The sequence below is a fragment of the Triticum urartu genome, chromosome 4 (genome assembly GCF_003073215.2).
Source record: "Triticum urartu cultivar G1812 chromosome 4, Tu2.1, whole genome shotgun sequence".
In the NCBI taxonomy this organism is placed as follows: domain Eukaryota; kingdom Viridiplantae; phylum Streptophyta; class Magnoliopsida; order Poales; family Poaceae; genus Triticum; species Triticum urartu.
In genome coordinates this window covers 568,457,206-568,461,820 of record NC_053025.1, presented here as the reverse complement: position 1 = coordinate 568,461,820, position 4,615 = coordinate 568,457,206, and the positions used below count along the sequence as shown (strand labels likewise).

At 40.2% G+C, this 4,615-nt stretch overlaps 1 long non-coding RNA gene across 4 annotated transcripts; it reads left to right on the top strand.

Moving 5' to 3' along the window:
* The first annotated feature begins 622 nt into the window (after positions 1 to 622).
* Positions 623 to 4,271, top strand: LOC125552741. Of its 4 annotated transcripts, none has more exons than XR_007303770.1 (5): positions 623 to 1,246; positions 1,818 to 1,916; positions 2,484 to 2,679; positions 3,180 to 3,310; positions 3,625 to 4,271. It is a non-coding gene; the product is annotated as an uncharacterized LOC125552741 (long non-coding RNA). The 4 variants fall into 4 exon arrangements; XR_007303769.1 differs by having other exon boundaries at positions 2,484 to 3,310; positions 3,625 to 3,752; positions 3,835 to 4,271; XR_007303771.1 differs by lacking the exon at positions 3,180 to 3,310.
* The last annotated feature ends 344 nt before the right edge of the window (positions 4,272 to 4,615 follow it).

The following is a 4,615-nucleotide window of genomic DNA, read 5'->3' as shown; positions in this document are numbered from 1 at the left end:
TAGGCATGCATCAATGAGAAATAATTGCATTGTTTGTTAACTATTTAAACTGAAATCATTCATCAATTTTGATTGGAAATCTTATCCCAATACTTTTGATACTTTACTTCAATTTTGATAACAAAAATGGTTTCAAATTGCCATGTGGAAAATCAAGTAAGAGCATATCCATGTTTACTTATTAGTTTGTTTTCTGAGAATGGTACGGGATTTACAAACTGAAAAAACATTAATCGTTTGAAAATTATTTTAAACCAAAATCATTTGAAATTTTTGTTATGATATGTTGTTTGACTGATTGCAATGTTGTTTTAGTGGTAATTTTTTTCAACTTCTAAGCATATATTTATTTTTTGTACAGCCGGTGCAACGCACGAGCCCTTTTGCTAGTAATAATAAAGCACGGATTGAGTCTTCGGGTTCACCGTCGTGGCGCTCTTGCGAAAAAGTCCTTATATTTTTTGTTTATTGAACCCGCGGTTCATGTTTAAGTGAGTTCAAAAGAAATAACGATTCGCTCGTCAAAGCATATGCCATCGGAGTTGACAGAATTTACAGAGCTTCTGCCACCGCCTGGTGAGAAAAACGATTCATGCCTGGTTGTCGAACGAGCCGCCAGCGTGATTTTTCCCTGACCCCTGCCAACCCTAGCTGCCGCACAAACGCCAATCGCCGCCGGCTGTCGATCGCTTCCCCGCGTCCCCTCGTGTGTCCTTCGCCTCCCTCTGCTCGAGGCCTCCCCATCTCGCGCTGCCAAGAGCGACTCCTGGTCTCAGCAGCCGCCCTCACCTCCCTCTCTCTCCAACCAGCCCCGCTCTCCTCTCGCATCACACAGGCGGCGGCTCAACATATGATGCCGGGTGTGGCGTATGTGGCATCTGTGTTGTGCTTCCGCCGGCTGGTTGTGTGTGATGTGTGCGGCTGGATGTGCATCCGTGTTTATGTGTGTGGCCTTCTACAGGCAGAGGAAGTCGATGGTTGCAGGCAGAGGAAGCTGCTGGTTGCTGGCAGAGGAGGATTATGATAGTTCCCTTGCTCTTTGCCAGAAAAATTGATAGTTCTCTTGATTTGTTCTGGTCTGGATTAGTACAAAATTGCACTGATATTTGTTTTGTGGTGCGGGAGTTTCAAGACAACAGGTTTAGCAGGGATCAATTGCAACCTTCGTTTATCTTCTGTTATGTGAACCAATTTGTGATGGCTTCTAAAAGCACATGGCTGGTACAGAGCAATTTTTACACCAGAGGTATGTAATGACTCGACCCCTCACAGTAGTTGTTTTTTTATGTTACTGTAGTTGTTACACCACTGGATGATCGATGAATTTAATCGATTTTCCTTTGTTTGCATTGTTTGTGTTCCTTTATTTTTTCTGAAAAATTGGTGCTACTTCCAATTACAGTTTGGATGATATGCACTGGAGTCTTTACACCAACTACGTTGTCTGTTTTATTATGTATTTTGCATTATGTTTCAGCCAATCAGCCATACAAGCCCCTGTTTCAGTATATTTTTTCTGTATTTTTTCTGAAAAATTGTTGTCTAGCCAAGGATTGAAGCAAGAAATTTAATGTTGCTGACTACATATACCTAAACATGGTGGCTTGAACTTGGTTACAGTAATTCTTGGACATGATGCTGGAGTAACTCTTGAAGTTTATATTCTGCTCTTTCTTTAGTTATCAATTAGCATAATTGCATACACATGAATAGATATACTAATGCACCTAGCAAAATAGAATTAGGAGGTGTATTTAGTGGAGTGGATTAATTGGTTTTGACGTCAATGTAATATACTGTATCCGTCGACTTTGCAGCCGTCGTCTCCGTCGACTTCGCCGCAAGACAATCTGCCATCGCCTCCGCCGACTTTGACGTAAGATCATCAGCCGTCGCCTGGACGTACTTTGGCGCAGGTACTTTTGAAGCATCTGATGGGTCTCATCTGTATGTCAGTTCATCAGTTTACTGTAGGAAATATAGGTCTTGCCCACAGTAGACATTTTTTACATATATCTATATAATTCTGTCTTGATGTGTGATCATGTAGATGTTGTAGGTATGCTAGGTGAGTACTAAGTGCTTGCAAGAGTAGATGAATTAGTACAGATCCTTGATACATGTAGTTTTTTGAGGCACAACTTTTACATGTCACTCACGTCCTAATTGAGAAGTAGTCTGTACTATTAATTTATTTGTAATGTGCTTCATGAAGTTTTTAGTAAGGGGAGGTGATATGCGCCAGGTATGTGGTCGAGGAAGTGAACACCAGTTTCAGCTATGTAGTGTTGTGTGATGAATGAGAATGTTTCATAGTTTATTATTAAGATAAATCTTGCTTACGCTTTTACTTCACATATATTGTTGCTTAACTCTTTTCCAAACTACATACTGTATGTGGATTTTTTTCCGGGGATAATGTATGTCGACTTCTGCGGACAAACTACATATATTCTGTATGAGCTCAAATAGGATGTCTACAGGAACCTGAAGGAAAGCGGCAACAAAAGCAAGATCCAAAGGCGCAGTCGTGCAAGGTCGAACCATCCATAAAGATCCTCTTCCTGCAGCTATGAAAACTGTGGCAAGACCTTTGTTAATGTGGCTGCCTTGAGGAAGCATGCTCATGTACATGGCGAGAGAGGCAATATGTTTTTTCAGGAGCCTGGCTATTTGAAGGTACCTCTAGCAAATATTCATACCTCACACCTTTACCAATGCATACACTAACCGGTGGTGAACTTTCGTGTTTATTAGCATTGACAAACTTTTCAGTAATTTCATGGTTTATTTTGACGGACCTTTCTCTATTGTTCATAGTTGATATTGATATATCCATCCATCCAATCCACGATGAGTGTTAATTGATTAATCCTGCACAACCAATAATTCAGTTAATTTAATCCTACTAGATATATACTCCATCCAATTCACTGTGAGAATTTTAAGAACCCATAGGCATCAAAGTCTTGGTCTTTTTTCCTGTCCATGTGTAGGCACAAACAGTGCTCCAGCTCGGTCGGATTAGATATAAGTTTGGTCTCTGCCCGAGCTCCAATTGCTGCTTGGATTTCCTTTTTTTTCCTCTCATGCAACCGCAGATACCATCTGACGCCTTTTCTTTTCGTGATTGAATAGTGCTAATAGATTTCATCATATGACTATTGTTTTTCGGTTAGGGGCCTGTTATATTTTTTTCAGCTTGACGATGCCGTGGTCGCCCCACCGATCAAATCCCCGCACACACGCAACAACTCAACTCTACGGTTTGTACACCACCACCGCTTGAGCAGCCTGGCGAACGATTTAGGTAATGTATCTGTATAATATAATCCTCCATTACCATGCACAAAGACTTAGATTTAATTTTAGATCAGTTTAGTTCAGTGTGGTGATGCTCAGCATAATAAGGTGTTGTGTTGTTATATTGAAATAAATGATTCAACAGAGGTGAATGATCTCTCTGACTGATGTTGCCAGTTGCATCACATACTTGCTAGCTTCCCAAATGCAGTAAGCAATGAGTACTTTCCAAATGTAGCAGTGAAGACACTCATTTTCAGAGCAGCTATACTCACATGTGCCCCAAACCATTTAATTGCTTTAATTCCTGAACAAATGTAGGTTGGTTCTCTTGCTTTTTACCATGGTAACTTTGTAAACATCAGAAGGCCTAAATTTGGCAGCACACTCACTCGCTCAACAATGAGCACTGGAGTCTAAAGCTTTGCTATTGGCTGAAGAACATCAAGGTCTTCATTACATGATTATTAGTTTCTTAAATATTTGTATAACATCAGAGTACTTTTTAGTTACAGATTTGGCAATACCCAGGACATTATTCTCCAGTCCAACTATTGGCTTTCAAGGTGGCAGTGTGAGACATTGTCGCTATCACAGGATCATGTGGCAACGTATTTGGTTTTTTGTTGAAATATGATGGAGATGGCTCTTTTGTAGTTAGATGTGACTGCCACTCTCATACCAAATACTTTGATGATGATACCTACTGGCGGGGAGGGGGGGGGGGGGGGGGGGGGTTTGAAAATGCAGTTGTTGCAAACATGAGTGAAGATGACTGTACGTGGCATATGTATGATATAGTCAAAGAAAGTGATTGGCATGGCAAGTTTACGTGAGAAACAGTTAAAGAAATTGCATGGAAGATGTTTCAAGAGTAAAGTAAATGTGTGAGAGAAGATTGATGAGCACCAATATTATATAGTGTATCATACTTTTATATATTTGGCATAAAGAAAATACTTTGTTCCTTTCTGATCTTATTTTGTTGACATACTATTTTCAACCTTTTGGGCCTAGCTTAAAAAACATAACATGTAGTGATGTCTTAAGCACGTGTTGTGTTGTTTTTACTACTAAGAGATCATTTCCTCCGTAATGGGCTCATACTCAAATAATTTGTATGTTTTCGAATTATTATGCCACATGATATTTTATTTTATTTCCCGTTGCAATGCACGGGCATTTTTGCTAGTATATATATATATATAGGGTGATGACCCCTTCTGGAAACGGAAATCCATAGAGAAAGCGGCAAAGCCAACTGGAGACAAAGTGGTCAAGCCAACCCGCCCGAAGACCAAAGCCGTAAAAC